Raw genomic sequence first — 17,906 nt, forward strand, 5'->3', positions numbered from 1 at the left:
TCTCATATATATGTACGTACACACACACACACACACACACACACACATATATATATATGACTTATTTTTTGCCTGTGAATGCTTTGCTTCCATGTGTACAATGCCCACAAAGGTCAGAAGAGGTCATAGGTTCCCCCGGAACTGGAACTACAGGTGGTTGTGAGCCTCTGTATGGGTGCTGAGGATGAAGCAATCCAGGTCCTCTGAGAGAGCTGTGAGGAATGCTACCTGCTGATGCTACCTGCTGGGCCATCTTTCTAGCCCTGATTGTCTTGATTGTTAATTGAGGAAGGAAGACCCACCCTAAGAGAGGACAGAGCCAGTCCTTAGGCTGGTCCCTGAACAGTATGTAAGTGAAAGAAGCCAGGTAAGCCCACACAAGCAAGACATTTTCTTCGGTCTTTATTTTGAACGTGATGTGGCTGGTTGCTTCAATTCCTGACTTGATTTCCTCAAAAGGACAGGCTGTAACCCAGAACGCTAAGTCACCTTTTTTCTTGACAGGGTATTTTATCACAGCAACAGAAATGAAACTAAAACAACTTCCACAATAAAATTCGAGTTTCTTGGGGCCAAGAACATGCCCAATAAGAGAGATGATACTGTGGCCAAACATGACCTTGTGAGTTTGGCCCTTGGGACTCAAATAGTGGTGAGAATGAATTCCTTCAGGTTGTCCTCTGACCTCCACATGTGTCCTGTAACATGGCTGTATGCATACACATGAACACACACATCCACACTATACACGTTAAATAAGTAAAATATAATAGTTTGTTTCTTGCTTCGTGTTTCTGTGTTCTCACTGCAGTCACTCTTCTGTTTGGCCCTGCCTCGGCTCCTGCACACTTCTCCCCCGAGGGCCGTCAACTGCTAGGCTGCGGCTCCATCCTTCCTTTGTCTTCTCCCCCTCCCACCTATTTCTCTCTTCTTTTTACTTGGGGCGGGGGGGGGGGTCTCATTGTGTGGTTCTGTCTGTCTAGCTTCGAATTCCATTTGTAGGCCAGACTGGTCTTGAACTCACAGACATCCCCCTCCCTTTGCCTCTTGAGTGTGGGATTAAATGAATGTCCTGCCTTTATCGGCCCACCGGCTTCTCTTGACCACCCATTATTGTCTTTCAGGGCTTAGCTAAGTGGCAGGAGCCAGGGGCGCCTCTCCTGTGCTCCTGCCCACCTCCAGCTTGCTCAGCTCAGTCTCAAGCGTTGTTATCAGAGACTATACCAGTCGGCTCATTACTCCTGTGCGTTTCCATTTCCCTGACTTCCGGAATTCTCAAGCCAGAGCGGAAATGACTTCATCAGCTCTGTAAGCCTGCTTATTAAAATGGCGCTGGGTTCACAGCACTCGCCCTGTCGGTTGCTGAATGAGCTGCTGTGTTTCTCCCAGGCCCGGGGCGCACAGATGCTGCCTTCTCTGTCACAGCTCGAATGAATCGAAGATTCTTGCAGACTAAATTACTAAGTATGTGTTATAGTCTTGATTCATGATTGTTTATGTTTTATTTAGTCAAATCTAACAGCTCATCTGTCTGGAAAACTTCATCTATAAAAGCTGATAGGAAGGATTTGTGGTTTAAATTTATTTATTTGTTTGTTTGTTTGAGATAGGGTTTCACTGGGCATACCCTTCCTTGGCTATGCTGGGATTATCTTTGTAGACCAGGCTAGCCTTGAATTCAGAGGTCCACCTGCCTCTGCAGACGGAGTGCTGGGATTAAAGACACGCACCACCAATGCCCAACTGTAGTTTAAATTTTCACTGTGCCACTGAGTCTGGCTTCAGATTCATGGGCGTCCTGCCTCAACCTCCCAGACACTGGGGTTCGAGGTGGGTCACTACACTTGGTTTAAGAACTCTAAACTAGGTTTGGTGGTTTGCCTCTGTCAATCCCTGCACTTGGGAAGCAGAGTCAGGAAGAGCTCTCTAAGTTCAAGGCCAGCCTGGTCTACAGAGTGAGTTCTGGGATAGCCAGGGCTATATAGTGAGATCTGTTTCAAATGGATGATTTCAAGTAATATTTGACCTGTCAAGGTAATACCCCATTTTAATCAGTTTTTGCTAGTAATGATCTTTCCTTCCATCCCCTAATAGTTAATATTTTGTTTATTGTTTACTTGAGACAGGGTCCCATGTATTCCAAACTGGCCTCAAATTGGTCGTATAATTGAGGAAAATCTTGAACTTAGATCTTCCTGCCTCTTCTTTCCCAGTGTTAGGATTCCATGTCTGCTTTATATTGTGCTGAGGACCAGTCAAGGCTCTGTCTGCTCGGTAAAAACTCTACCAATGAAACTATATCCAGGGCTCTGCCCCTGCCCTGAGGGTGTGTGTGCTCATGTATGGGTATACATATGTGTGTGTGCGTGTGTGCATATGAAGGCTAGTGGACCTTAGTGTCATTCCCTCACCTTTCTGCAAGCCACTAGCTGAAAGCTAGATGGGCTAGCCACTGAGCCCCAGAGGTCCACCCTTCCTGGCCTTGTATGCTGAGGTTATAACCACTCACTAAGCACCAGGCTGGAATGTTTGTTGTTTGTTTGTTTGCTTTAACATGGGTTCTAGGGATTGTGCCCAGCACCTCCTGCTTGCAAGGTAGCAATTTACCAACAGAGCCATTTCCCCAGTCCCTCCCCTTCTTTTCTCTCTAATTTCCTTGAGACAGAGTCTCACTGTGTAGCCCTGGCTAGCCTAAAATTTACTGTATAGACTAGGTTGCCCTTGAACTTGCAACATCCTCCTGCCTCATCTTCTAGACTGCTAGCAGTATAGTCATGAATGAGCTCCACCCCCAGCTCTAGGTACTTTTATATTTCTTCTCCTTGCTAGTTCTTCTCTGTACTACCCAGACTGTACAAGCCATCTGTTTCTCTGCTGGAACCTGGCTGGTAACCCTTTAGGTAAATAGAAAATCCTGACCTCGGGGAGATTTTCGTGGTGGTTTGAACTTACCTTTTGTTGGCACGTTAGGTTAACATATAGGTAGACACTCAGTCACCCTCCGGTGGAAACACTCCCACCTGCTATTAATATTTCATACTTCAGCCAGGCCATGGTGGTGCATACTCTTGATCCCAGCATTTGGGAAAGACTCCCAGAGAAGGGCCAATCTCTGTGAGTTCAAGGCCAGCCTGGTCTACAGAGCTAGTTCCAGAACAGCCATGACTACGTAAAGAAATGTGGTCTTGAAAATCAAAACAAAACAAAAACATCATATTTGTGTGTTTTTTTTAGAAGCTCCCTTCACATTGTTTGTCAAATGCATATGGTATCTCTAATCTAATAAACGTCTCTCTTGTTCTGTACATTCAAGTATATGTAAAGCATGGTCCTAATCATGTAGAACAGCATTCAGTTAAAAGTTTTCCTCAGACTCAGGGCAGGGGTATAAGTGGAAGAATGCTTGTCAGGCGTGCATGGGGTACTGCATTTGATCCCCATCACTAAAGACAAAACCCCATTTATATACATGTGATTTGCTTTTTCCCTTAGCGTTCTATATAGTTCATGTGATTGCTTTTGCTGTAATTCTGTGTTCTCTGCCAGTCTCTGGAACTCTTCCCTTTTTTGTTTTTTTGTTTTTTTTCCCTCTGTGTAACTAGGAACGTACAATTGTGATTAGTGACATACGATGGAATGCCAGCATTTGTTTGTTTGTTTGTTTGTTTGTAGGGTTGTGGGTAGAAGCCAGGACCTTGTACATACTAGGCAAATGCTCTACCGACTGAACTATATTTCCAACCCCTCGGTTCTGGCTTTTAAATTTTAAGCTAAGATCATTTGAATTATCTTCTTAAGAATCTATTTGTACTGTATATGTGCTGTGAGTGTGAATGTCTGATATATGCATTCAGTCAGAAGTGGGTATCCCTGGAGCTGGATTTGTAGGTGGTTGGAGCTGCCTGATGCGGGTGCTGGGATTTGAACTCAGGTCCTCTGCAAGAACAAACGCTCTTAACCATTGAGCCATCTCTCCAGCCACACCCACACTGTATCACATACTCGGCTATAATCAAGAATATAGTGGCGCTGGGATCTAAGATACTTTGTTCTGTTTCTCACTTTCAAATGTCAATCTTTTTTTTCCCCTAGAGATTTATTCTATTTATATGAACACACTGTCGCTGTCTTCAGACACACCAGAAGAGGGTATCAGATCCCATTACAGATGGTTGTGAGCCACCATGTGGTTGCTGGGAATTGAACTCAGGACCTCTGGAAGAACAGTCAGTGCTCCTAACTGCTGAGCCATCTCTCCAGCCCCTTAAATGACACTCTTAAGGCTAAGGATAAAGACAGAGCCATAGTTAGCATGGCGGTGCCCAATATTGGCTGCTTTGTTTGGGGTGTGGGTTGACGCAACATCAGAACCCCTTCCGTAGCCTCCACACTGTTTGCAAAGAGGAGGAGGAAGAGGAGAGGGAGGAAGAAGACCCTGGAATGCTGCCTTTCAATGGGAGGCAGAGGCAGGTGAATCTCTGCGAGTCGGAGGCCAGTCTGGTCTACAGAGTGTGTTCTAGGCCAGTCAGGGATACGCAGTGAGAACCTGCCTCAAAATAAAAAGAAAAAGAGGCAGAAGGAGAAGAGGAAGAAAAGGAAGAGGAAGACATCATCTTGCTGTCCATCAGACTGTGCCAGGCACTTGGGTGAGCGCCACGGCTCTTTTCTGACGTTCTCCTGATTGTCCTTGCCATCTTTGAAACCGAGGTTATGAGGAGTTGAGCACAGAAGGAAGATTCGGACCTGGGACTCCTGACTCTCACCAAGTCTCAGGCTTGGAGACAGACCCTAGGCTGTGCCCTGGCTTCCGCCGTTACCAGCTGTGAGTGGAGCTGGTACCCCACAGGGTGTCTAGTGGATTAGATCTGGTCTGTGGGCCTCTGACCTGGCCTCCCTGAGCTTGTAATTTGCCTGTTCCTTTTCTCTTCCCTCAGTGTTCCGCTATCTTGATTGTGATCGGTTCTCCTGTTTAGAACTCTAGCTTCCTAAGGGCAGGGACTGCAGGGTTTTCATCCTAGCTGTGGTGACCAGTAGTGCCTAGCAGTTCCCAGCACACAGCAGACACTCACTTGACGTTTCCTCATGGATGTATGTCCTGTCATTTCCTAAGTAGAATTGGGCTCAGGGGTCAAATCTGATTACCACCTATGCTTATAAAGGTTGTGAGTGGTTTTTACATTTTGTTTGTCTGAGACAGGGTCTCATATTACAGTTCAGGGTGATCTGGTATTTATAGCAGTCCTGCTCCAGCTCCAACGTCTTAGGTTCTAGTATTTTGTAATCTCCCAGGCCTAGCTTGCTTATTTATTTATTTATTTATTTATTTATTTTAAAGACATGGCTTCTGTGTAGCCCTGGCTGTCGTGGAACTTCCTCTGTAGACTAACCAGGCTGAACTCAGAAATCTGCCTTGTCTCTGTCTTCCAACTGCTGGGATTAAAGGCAGGGCCACCACTGCTTAAGTTTTTAGTGGTTGGAAAGACCTAAGTCATAACATAAAGATCATTCATACTTTGAATCTCTGTACGATTCTGCATGTATATCCACTTCTGCATATATAAAAACACATACGCACACATACACACATATATAAATATATAGACATATGCAATCTTACCGGCCATAGCCATTCATATTGTGTATGGCGGCTTTCATTCTACAGAGCTGTTTATCAGCAGCAGACAATACGTCCTGTACCATAAACCTACCCTTTCTCCCAGGGTGAGAAGAAATAGCTTAAATATGTAGTCCCCAATGCTTCTTTAATCTCAATTATTCATGGGCATTCTTAACTCTCCTTCATTCAGACCTTTATTTATTCGACAAATACTTGCTGAGCCCACACCTCTTAAAACAATGTTTAACTCCATTTGTCTTTGCAGTTAGGGAAGTGCATTTGGTGCGGGCCTCAGCTCTCACCCTTTGGTTGAGATGGCCTTCCATGGCCGTGTGGGGAGAAAGGGAAGAGGCCTTGGGTGCCTAATGCAGGGGCTTTGGAGGTGGGATGCACCTCTTACCCTGCACTCCGAAGCTCTGATCTTTGCATCCGAGTCTCTGACTTCACTTCATACTGTAAAACGCATCCGCAGGCGACTTCTTCCCCTTCCACCCAAGCTTTCTATCGCCCCTGTCTTCTGTCCCTGCTGTTAAAGCTATAGTAACTAAAGATGGGGCCAGGGGTGTGAGAAAAACAGCTCTTGACGCTCAGGGTGTGCCCTGGAGAGCATACCACAGGCGTTAGGGGGCCACTTAAGTCTGCTCTAGAAAAGCCTTTCCTTCAAAAGCAGGTGCCTCTTATTCCCTCGAAGCTCAGAGAGGTGAAACAATTTGCCCAAAGTCTGTTAAGCAGAGGAGACTGGACTCTGAATCCAGACTGCCACTCCTGAGCGTCAGCTCTTAGCCATGTTGGTCAGGTGCCAGGCCAAGGAGTTGGCATATCCTGTAATGCCAGGAAAAAGAGGTGGGTAGAAAGCAAGGCTTCCTCACCCCTCTCTCCCCTGGGAAACTGATAGTGACAGCCCAATGCTCTGTCCATCAGTGCTTATATCCCACCAAAGGGTAAAAATCCTACCAGATCAGAAGCTAGGTGAAGAACAAAACTGGGGCTGGGGTGTAGCTCAGTGGCAGGTGAAAGCTAAGCATGCCTGAGGCACAGTCCCCTCCATCAAAACCAATGGACATCCTGACTTCTGACTTCTCCTGATGTAATCAAAGGATAATTACCCACAATACCTGAGGCTGTGAATTCAGCAGAACTGACCAGACAGGCAAGACCTGAGGTACCTGTGCAGTGTTAATGAGGACACTAGGAAAAAGGAGTGGCGGGTAAATTTGGGGATTGCAGAGTGAGACACAGTGGATTCCTGAGGGGAGTACAGTGCTGTGCACAGCAGGGGGTGAGCCTCCACCCTGGTCAGCAAGCACCTCTGAGGAGGAATGTTCCAGGAACTCAGTTAGGGAATGTGGCTTCAGGCCTCGGGCTTCCTCTTTGTTCAGTTAGTAATTACCAAATTTTTGTGTGAGTGCGGAGATCGGTGACCTGGACTGCCTTGTGTCTCTGCCGTGCTCGTGCCGAAAAGAAAGGGGGTCAGCGTCACGTGTCCACAGACGGCAAGCTCTGTTAGGAAAAGACGTGAACATTAGTGAAACAGGATCATACCGGAGTTTTTACAGAGCCTGGTGACTCAGGGGTGATGTCTCAATAAAAATACACGTACACTGACGTCCGCATAAGGCCTCCTTGATGACTAAGGTTTCACGAATCTCAGTCTGTCAAATTCTTTGTTAAGTGGTTCAAAACATTGAGACATACCTTAGAGCCCTAACAGAAACTTTCTTCTCAGTGACACAGGGGGCCTCGGTTTCTGAGTCAGTGGCCCTGGGCTCCAGAGCAAACTAAGCATGGGAATGCATGGAATTTATTTGTAGTTTGCAGGAAATAAAGTGTTATTGTTAGGGTGGCTTCCTGTCATAAACACACACACACACACACACCCCCAACATTTTAATTTGGTTTTAGAAATAGTAACCTTAGATGTTGCTTTTGATCTAGGAATGTATGGGAAACCCAAAATTATATGTGCTTCTTTGCTCTTTTGAATTTGTGGTGTAAGAATTCTCCATATTTCTCACAGATAAGATGTTAGATGTTTCTAGTTTCTTGGTCCTGTGCATGTAAAGATGCATGGCTTCACGTGTGTGTGTGTGTGTGTGTGTGTGTGTGTGTGTGTGTGTGTGTGTATGTGGCTCTACAGTATAAATACGGAGATTCTAAAGAGTTCTATGATGTGTTAGACATGAAAAACTATCCTTCTGAGCTGGTGTGTAGGTCTGTGTACCAGTACAAAAAAAAAAAAAAAAAAAAAGGGAGGAAACAGCAACCAACACAAAAGGGCAGGATGTAAATACAGTATTTATGTATGAAATTCTCAAAAAAAAATTAAATGAAAAAAAAACAGAAAAGAAAAGCAAGGTGGAGGTAAGTCTGCTTGGGGTAGGGTGGGGGGAGCGGGGTGTGGGGTATGGGAGGGGGTTGGGGCTGGGAAGGAACAGTCCAGCCTCTCTTATGCTTCCCAAGGTTTTGGGAACTATCGTAGGGATTTCTCTTCCTGAGAGATCAACACACACAGACATTCAACAGTGAACATTGCCGGTCCGGACCTTCCTCGGGTACAGTTAAAGTGTGAAGGTCCCGGGCTAACGTTAAGGAGTCAGTGTTTTGGGAGGTATTAGGGTAGTGACCATTTGCCAGTTGATACATAAGGATTTTACTTTTATAATAATTTTAGATTATGTATGCGAGTGCTCTATCTGCATATATCTATGCACATTACATGTGCGTTCCTGATGCCCATGGAGGCGAAGGATCCAGGATCCCTGGAACTAGAGTTACAGACAGTTGTAAACTATGTACGTGCTGGGGATCAAGTCCGGGTCCACTGAGCCATCTCTCCAGCCCCGTGTTTTCAGTCTATCCTTTTGGTTTTCCTTTGAGACAGGGTCTTACTATGTGGCCCCAACCGCAATTTGCTGTGTAACCCAGGCTGACATTGAACTCACAGAGATGCCCTTGCCTCTTCTGGGTACCGAGGGCTGGGATTAAATGTGCTACTGGATTTCCCTTTCCTTTTCTAGACCGATTTTATTTTATTATTTTAGGTGTATGAATGTTTTTTTCTTGCAGGTATGTCTGGGTATCTTATGCACCTTGAAACTGGATTCAGGATGCTTGTGAACCCCCATGCAAGTGCTGGAAACCCAGACCCTCCATAAAACAGCAAATGCTCTTAACCACTGAGCCATCTCTCCAGCCCTGGGTTTCATTTTCTTAATTGTAGTTAGCTAATTTCTTGGAAACCAGGCTTTATTTAGTAAGTTCTGTCTTGCCTCAGCTTTCTTTGTGCTGGAGTTACTGGTGTCTCCTTCCTGTCTCCTTTGTCTACTTGTCTAAAGCTTTTTATTTTCAGTGTACACATATGCACGAGCCTTTGGAGGCCAGAAGAGAATGTCAGGTTCCCCAGGAGTTAAGGTGGTTATGAGCTCCTTGCGTGGAACAAAACTCAGGTGCTTTGGAAGAACAGGAAGTGCTTTGAACCCGTAAGCTGTCTCTCTCTCTCTTTTTTTTTTTTTTTTTTTTTTTGGTTCTTTTTTTCGGAGCTGGGGACCGAACCCAGGGCCTTGCGCTTCCTAGGTAAGCACTCTACCACTGAGCTAAATCCCCAGCCCCAAGCTGTCTCTCTTTAGCCCCTCACCTGAGCGCTCAAGGCAGACTTCACTATGTAGCAGAGAATAATAGTGACTTCCTGATCCTCTGTCCCTACATCTGAGGACTGGGACTATGACTTTCTGCCCCTTGCCTTTGCCCCTCTGTTGTTCTGAGACAAGGACATATGGCTTAGTTCCCTCACTGTAGCCTATCCTGTCCTGCTTACTTCCCGTATGCTAATGCTGTACGTTTACACCTCTACCACACTCAGCTTTTGTCTTATTCTTCCAGGGTCTCATCCTCTGCTTTTAGAAGCTGTTGAGGAAGCATGACTTAGCCAAGAGGATAGCCCATCCCTTCCTTCCTTCCTTCCTCCCTCCCTCCCTCCCTTCCTTCCTTCTCTTCCTCCCCCCTCTTTCTTTCTTTCTTTCTTTCTTTCTTTCTTTCTTTCTTTCTTTCTTTCTTTCTTTCTTTCTTTTTCTTTCTTTCTTTCTGGGGGACTGAGTCTCAAGACAGGGTTTCTCTATATAGCTCAGGCTATCCTAACCTCACTCTGTAGAACAAGCTGGCCTCGAGCTCACAGAGATCTGACTGCCTTGTAGATTAAAGGCATGGGCCAGTACCACTTGGCATGGATAGCATTTCTCTAGTTTCTGGGAGAAGCTTGAGACAGATGGGCCATCAACTCTAGGGCTGCCCCAGCCATTTTTTCTAGTATTCAGAAAAGCCTGCTGGAGAAGTTCAGCAGGGAGGGCCAGACTTGTGCATGGAGATAGGGAAGTCAGGCATGCGCCCTGATAGGCATTCCTTAAGCCCTAGGGGCATACCCTTGTCGGCTGCAGGGAATATTTAAATTCCCTGGTTGTTCAATTGAAGTTCGTTTCCGTTGCTAGAGGAGGTGGCAATCTCTCCTGCCCCAGTCTCCGCTTTTTTGAAACGAGGTCTTGCTTCATAGACTCTGCTGACCTCAAAGTTGCCAAGATCCTCTTGCCTCAGCCTCTGGAATTCTGGGATTACAGGCACACACCACGCTGAGTTCACATTCCTTCTCCTGGCCGCTTCTTCTGGCTTTTGATTATTTATTTATAACAGATCGTGTGCTGTTGATTCTGCTGAGTGAGCGGTGAGGTGGTGAGCCTCAGTAGCACTTTTGCTGAGATGGGAGGGGAGAGAGGAGAAACTCTGGGAGGGAAGGGGCAGGTTGCCAAACTGGTTTAACTCTGCCCTGGAAGGCCAAGAAAAAACAAAAGTCCAGGCTTCACTCAAGAACGTTCAAGCTTATCAGCAAAGGGAATAGGGGAAGAGAAGGAGGAAGACAGAAAAGAGAGTGCCAAGGGTGGACTCCAGGCTCCTCTCAGCAGGACAGCTGTGAGGAATGCTCAAAGGCTGGGCTTGGGAAAGGTGACTGTTTATTCTGAGGTGTGAGACCCGGAAGGATCTGCCTTGATTTACAGCGATATTTAGCCTGGAGAAAGGAAGGAGAACTGTCTTCGAGAAGCAGCACTGTCAGTTTCCTGGAAATATTGCTTAAGCATCTGAGTAGGTGAAGGCCCCCCGCTGTGCCTGAGTTCAGTTCTCAGAACCCACGGAGTAGAAATGAAAGTTCCCCTCTGACCTTCGTATGTGTGCTCCCTGGCAAAGTAAATACGTGTAATAGGATGGTTTTTTTTTTTTTTTAAAGAAAACATGAGTTTTCTTAAAACCACTCTGCCCATCTAATGTCTGTGTTTCACCAATGCCTGGAAGGATCCCTGTCTCCCTCTCTCCCCAGCCATCTATCTATCTGCTTCCTGCCATGGTGCACATCTCATCTTGTCATCTCCTTTCTTATCTTGAGACTGCAAAAACATTCCAGAAAGTCTAAAGTCTAGGATGAAATTTCAGTAGCTAGAGTCATAGCGATGAGTGGGTGGATGGGCCCTGTCTTTCTGCCTGTACTATTTTAACAACTCCTCCTCCTCCTCTTCCTCCTCCTCCTCTTCCTCCTCCTCCTCTTCCTCCTCCTCTTCCTCCTCCTCTTTCTCCTCCTCCTCTTCCTCCTCCTCCTCCTCCTCTTCCTCCTCCTTCCTTCTCCTTCTCCTCCTCCTCCTCTTCCTCCTCCTTCCTTCTCCTTCTCCTCCTCCTCTTCCTCCTCCTCCTCTTCCTCCTCCTCTTCCTCCTCTTCCTCCTCCTCTTCCTCCTCCTCTTCCTCCTCCTCCTCTTCCTCCTCCTCTTCCTCCTCCTCCTCCTCTTTCTCCTTCTCCTTTTAAAAGCACATCTGCCCTCAGACCCTTTGTAGTCCCTAGTGGTTTTGCACTAACTATCCTCCTGTCTCAGCTCCCCAAATCCTAGGACTATGTCAGCCACCATACCCAGCTTATGTAGGCTTCATATCTTTTGAATGTTTGAATATTCCAGGGAGTAAACTTTTTTGAGTATAAGTTAGGATTTCTGAGCTTAGATCTTATTTCTAACTCCTTTCCCGCCCCCGTTTCTCTGTGTAGCTGTAGCTGTCCTGGAACTCACTCTGTAGAACTCACAGATATCCTCCTGCCTCTGCCTCCTGAGTGCTGGGATTGAAGGTGTTGACATTATTTCTTTTTAAGTGAAGATGTAAAGTGAACCTTTTTATAAGATATACTTGAAAATTGCTTCTAAAGGCATTTCCAGCTGAGCAAAGATACCTGGTTCTTTTCAGTTGAGCATGAAATGAAGAGGCTGCAGGGATGGGCTTGGGCTCTGGAGAGACTTCAAATACTAGATCCTCTCCACCCTTCCTCCTGCCTCCCTGTTTTGAGACTGGGTCTCAAGCACAGGAGAATGACCTCAAACTTCATGTGTATGGGGTCCAACCCAAGACTCCTGCAGGCTAAGCAAACACATTACCAACTGAACTATATTCCAACCCATGCCAGACTCTTTTTCTAATCATATCTCCGTTCTTGTCCTAGTTTGGCCCCTCCCTTGGTTTGGTCCTACCTCTGGTTTGGATTTCTGTACCTGAGCTAAGTTCCATGCCTAAGCTCCTTCCTAGGATACAAGAAGGGCAGAGCTATGGCTGGGAACACTGGCCTTCCGATCTATTCAGCCACATGGAAATGAGGGGTGTATGTGTTGTGTGTGTGTGTGTGCGTGTGCGTGTGCGTGTGCGTGTGTGTGTGTGTATGTGTTGTGTGTGTGCGTGTGCGTGTGTGTGTGTGCGTGTGTGTTGTTTTGAGGGACCTATCTTTGCTTAGGCACCCACACCCCACACCCCTCTATTTATTCTCCCAGTATACCTTATGACCTCCCCGTATGCTGCTTGCTTATGACAGTCTTCTCTGAAATTCTGAACAAATTAGATATCTCCACACTGGAGACCGTGGGTGAGCATTACACAAATGATGCTGAGTGACAGGAGGCAGACACACACGAGGTGCTTTGTGATACCTGAATGCAAATGAGGCCAATGGTCGGTCTGGACACTGACAGGGATGAGATGGGGGCTGGCAGGGAGTGGAGCAAGGGAGCTGAGGTGCTGCATGAGTGTTCTACATCTTAATCTGAGTGCTGGCTACAAGAGTATTTTATATATATATGTATATATATATATATTTATGTATGTAAATAAATTAGGGTGTTACTATGTACCCCTGCCTGGCTTTGAGTTCCTGGCAGTCCTGCCTCCAGATCCCAAGTGTCAGAATTACAAGCCTGTGACTTGATGCCCAACTATTTTTTACTTTTTTTTTTAAAGATTTTTATTTATTTATTATATATAAGTACACTGTAGCTGTCTTCAGGCACCAGAAGAGGGCATCAGATCTCATTACAGATGGTTGTGAGGCACTATGTGGTTGCTGGGATTTGAACTCAGGACCTCTGGAAGAGCAGTCGGTGCTCTTAACCGCTGAGCCACCTCTCCAGCCCTATTTTTTACTTTTAATGCCTGGGTTACACAGTGAGTTAGGGCCAGTCTTCCTCATACTACAGACCCTTGTCTCAAGAAAGTAATGAATTAATTAATTTACATGTAGTTACAGTTGGTGACTTTTTGTATGTAAAACTTAAAAGCATTGATTTTGTTTGTTTGTCTGTTTGTTTGAGACAGGGTTTCTATGTAGCCCTGGCTGTAGCCCTGGCTATCCTGGAACTTGCTCTGTAGACCAGGCTGGCCTCATAAAGATTCACTCCCTTCTGCCTCCCAAGTGCTGGGATTAAAGGTATGCACTACCACTGCCTGGTTTCATTCAGGTTTTTGGTTTTTGTTTTTTGTTTTTTTAAGATTTATTTATTTATTATATATAAGTACACTGTAGCTGTGTTCAGACACACCAGAAGAGGGCATCAGATCCCATTAAAGATGGTTGTGAGGCACTATGTGGTTGCTGGGATTTGAACTCAGGACCTCTGGAAAAGTGGTCAGTACTCTTAATCACTGAGCCATCTCTCCAGCCCCAGGTTTTTTGTTTTTTATTTTTTTTGTTTTTTGTTTTTTGTTTTTGTTTTTTTTGTCTTTTTTTTTTTTTTTTTTTTTTTTTTTTGGGAGCTGGGGACCGAATCCAGGGCCTTGCGGTTGCTAGGCAAGCGCTCTACCACTGAGCCAAATCCCTAACCCCTTGTTTTGTTTTTTTAAGATTTATTATTTATTTTTATTTGCATCAATGTTTTGCCTGCATGTATGTCTGTTTGAGAACGCTAGGCTCTCTCGAACTAGAGTTAAAGACAGTTGTGAGTTACCATGTGGTTGCTGGGAATTGAACCTGGGTCCTCCGGAAGAACAGCCAGTGCTCTTAACCACTGATCTATTTCTCTAGCTCCCTAGATTCATTTTTAAAATATCTACTTTCATTTATTTATTTAGAGTTATGGTCTTAGTTTGTAGCCCAGGTTAACCTTAAGCTCTTGTTCCTCCTGTCTCAGATTCCCCAGTACTGGAGTTTCAATTGTGTTTACTACATGTGACTACATATGACTACGTGTGACTAATATAAACTTTAAAAAAAGAAATAGGTTCTTACTATACAGCCTTGGCTGTCCTAGAATTGGCTCTGTAGACCAGACTGTCTTGATCTCAGAGAAATCCGATTGTCTCTGCTTCCAAAGTACTGGAATTAAAAAACCTATGCTCCACCACATCAGACCAGTAGAGACTATTTTAAAATGTTATAGTGCATTTAATTACTTTTGAATCCATCATGGCGATTTCTTTTTAAAATCCACTCCCTTGGACCATAAAATACTCCTTTAGTCAGTTTCTGGTTATTGAATGGTTACTGTAATTGGTATGGATGGGTCAAAATCAAAGGTTACATGTTTGACTTTACTTTTAAACCTATGGCTGTGTGCGTGTGTGTGTTGTGTGTGTGTGTGTGTGTGCGCGCGCGCGCGTGTGTGTGTGTGTGTGTGTGTGTGTGTGTGTGTGTGCGTGCCTGTGTGTGTGTTTAAGGGAACTTATTTTCCCAGAATCTATATGCATACAATTTGCTCTCGATGCCATTCAAAGAAACCTCAGGACAGAAGCTTGAGGCATATAATCCCCAGGTAGGGACAATGATGATGCTTGCTTTTGCCTTCCAACCTGGATTCTCCATTCTGTGACAACAGTGACCTGTCCTTTCCTTGGTGAGTACATTAGTTGCTGGCCTCTGGGTACAGTACAGTCTTGAGCATAGTGGTGCTAACCCCTCACGGTTTCTGAGGGCAGGCGTAGCTTGCTATGGCTTGTTGCCTGGGGAAATAACTGCTTCCAAACTAATAGGGTTATTGGCAGAAGTCAGTTCTTCTCAGGTTGCCTCTTCTTGGCTGTGATCTGATGGCCAGCCCCACTTCCTGGAGGCCACTCAATTCCTTGCTATAACATGGCTCCTTATTTTGTCAAGGCGGTAAGAACAGGATACCATTAGTGAGCGGGCTCTCAAGCCCTGTGACCTGTAACTGCATACCCGACCACTTTATTTACTAGTAAGGAGCCAGCCACAGGATGTGTACCTTCTCAGGGCAAGGGCTGCACAGAGGTACAGATCCTGGGAGGCACAGCTGTGGTAGCTGGCTTGCCTATCTGCCACTGACACAGCAGTTCAAGGAAGTAAACCCCTGTGACCTGAGGTAAGCCCTGACCACACACTCTTTCCTGTCCACAGAAGTTGGGTACAGGTGATGTAAGGCCTAAGTGACTTAAATGTTGGGCGAGTAGACTGAGTTTTTACATAGGACAGGGAGGAGAGTCCTGGGATGGAAAGCCAATCTGCGAAGGCTGGGGTAGAGCCCGCTGGGAGAAACACTGAAATTCTGCACTCATGGAGACAGATAGGGACGTTTGAAGAGTGTAGGCCAGGCTGGACCACATAGTAAGACGCTGTCTCAGAAACCAAAAGCAACAAAAGAAATCATAAAAGCAGCCATTGTTTATAATAATGGGTCTCATTATACTATTTTATATTCTTATTTATAGTATTTTATATTCTTATTTATAGTATTTTATATTTTTATTTATTTTTGACAGGTCTCTTTGTCATAGCTCAGGTTTGACTAGAACTTACCATCAGCCTCCTGAGGACTGGGACTATAGGCATAGGTCATTATGGTATGCCAGGTTAATATATATATATATATATATATATATATATATCTTTGATCATATTTTTCTTACCATATTCTTTTTTGTTTTATAGATTCCACATATAAGAGAAACATAATAACAAAGCATACATACACAGTATATATGCATACACACACACACACACACACACACACACACACACACACACACACACTTGTTCATGTTTTTCAGGCCATCCTGTAAGTGCCATATAGCTGAAGACGACCTTGAGTTCCTAATCCTCCTGGCTCTCCTGCCCCCATTCCTGGGATTACAGGCTTGCACCACTACACCCCATCTGTGTGCTGGGATTCGAACCACTGCATTACATATACGACTTGGTAAACATCCTCCCAACTGAGTCCTGTCTCCCATTGTTCTTATATTTTGAGACAGGGTCTCAAGTAGCCTAGGCTGGTCTTAAATCGACTGATATGAGATGCTGATTCCTGATTCTCCCCTATCTCTGCTTCCTAAGGACTGGTATTCCAAGAGTAGGCCAGCATGCCCAACCATGAGCCTGGCTTGTTTCTCCTAATGTGGTTAGAGATTTCTAGTTGCTATCAGATGGTTGGTTGGTTGGTTTTAGACAGTCTTCTTTGTCTCTCAGACTGACCTTTCACCTGTACTTCTCTAGGTAGCCCAGGCTGGCCTTAAGTTCCCTCAGCCTAGTTTGTTAGCAATGTTTGTCTCTAGACTGACCCTTTTTTCTTTCTGAATTGTGAAAGCGATAAGACTGAGCATCGATTAAATAGCAGCACGAACTTCCTATTGGACAAGAGCAAGAGAAATGGGGACACATTTGCTAACCCACCTTAAACTTTTGGGTTTGGGAGGAAGGTTATAGATACAGTATCAAAAGTGAGGGCAAGAGAGTGCTGGAGGGATGGCTCAGCAGTTGAGGGCATTGGCTAGTCTTGCAGAGGACGTGGGTTCAAATCCCAGCACCCACAACAGCTCACGACTGTCTGTAACTCTAAGATCTGGCACTCTCACACGGCCATACATGCAGGCAAAACACCAATGCACATAAAATAACGGTAAATTTTAAAAAAAGATTCTAAAATGCAGTGAAGGATGCCTGACAAGGGCGATGGGTAGTAGAGAAAGTTATTCATCTTTTCTCTGGCAACTTTAAGGCAGCCTCTTTTTGTTCCTTTTATAGTTCCCTGCCACTGTTCCCATGGCAATTGTCAATGGTCACGGTGCTGGAGGGTGCCATTTAGCCGGCAGATAGATTACAGTGCAGTTACATGTTGTCTGCTTGTTGCTCTGGCGGCCATCTTAAGTGCAGACAATTTCTGCTCACACAGCTTCCTGAAGCCCTTCTGGCTCAGAATGCAACGAGATCAGAAACACAGCCAGGCGAGCCAGGCAGTGCTTGGGGTGACAAAATAGGAGTGGTTTTCCTGCCACAGGGCCATGTTGGGTGAAACCCACCTGCAGTGGGCCCTGCTCCATTTTGAAAGTCTCCAGAGCTGATCCAATACATGTGTTATTCTGACTAGACTCTTTTCTAAGCAATGCTCAGGATGGAAGCCAGCACCTCATCTGTTCCACAAATGCTCTCCCACACCATCTTGCCTCGAGTGTCTGAACCACACTCAGTTAAGAGGTAATGGCAAGCTGGTAAACGCATGATGAGATTTTTGTTTGTTTGTTTTTGGATTCTAACGAGCTAATTACTGGCTTTAGGATGGGGGCTGGGCACCTGGAAAGCGCAGGGCAGGGATAGAAGCTGCAAATTTGTTACCGTGGTCAACTCAGTCATGCCTACATAGTGAACATACAACAGAAGACCTGAGTTCAGAGAGCCATGAGACGGCTGGGTGTTCCAAGCACCTGGACACGGGCTCTTGTTCAGACCCCGGCCTTGACTTTGTACTGAGCCCCGTGCGCCCCTTCCTCTGTTACCTAGCTTTACAGTAAGTGACCAAGCCTGTTTCCTTACTTGCAACACCAGCAGACTAGCCAAGCACAAGGAGGGAGGCACTGTTGGTGTGGTAGTCTGAATGAAAATGGCCTCTGGAGGCTCATAGGGAGTGGCCCTATTAGGAGGTGTGGCCTTCTTGGAGTGGGTGTGGCCTTGTTGGAGGAAGTACATCTCTGGGGGTGGGGGGAAAGAGTTCTGAATTTCAGAAG

General features: G+C 45.5%; 1 long non-coding RNA gene across 2 annotated transcripts in view; it reads left to right on the forward strand.

Annotated features, from left to right (window-relative positions):
* The first annotated feature begins 1,308 nt into the window (after positions 1 to 1,308).
* Positions 1,309 to 17,906, forward strand: part of LOC102547698 (uncharacterized) — a 35,692-nt gene continuing 19,094 nt past the window's right edge. For both annotated transcript variants that reach the window (NR_190609.1, NR_190607.1), the window contains exon 1: positions 1,309 to 1,464. This is a non-coding gene — a long non-coding RNA (uncharacterized LOC102547698). The remainder of the gene's footprint in view (positions 1,465 to 17,906) is intronic.

The sequence above is a fragment of the Rattus norvegicus genome, chromosome 13, assembly GCF_021556685.1.
Source record: "Rattus norvegicus strain SHRSP/BbbUtx chromosome 13, alternate assembly SHRSP_T2T, whole genome shotgun sequence".
NCBI lineage: Eukaryota > Metazoa > Chordata > Mammalia > Rodentia > Muridae > Rattus > Rattus norvegicus.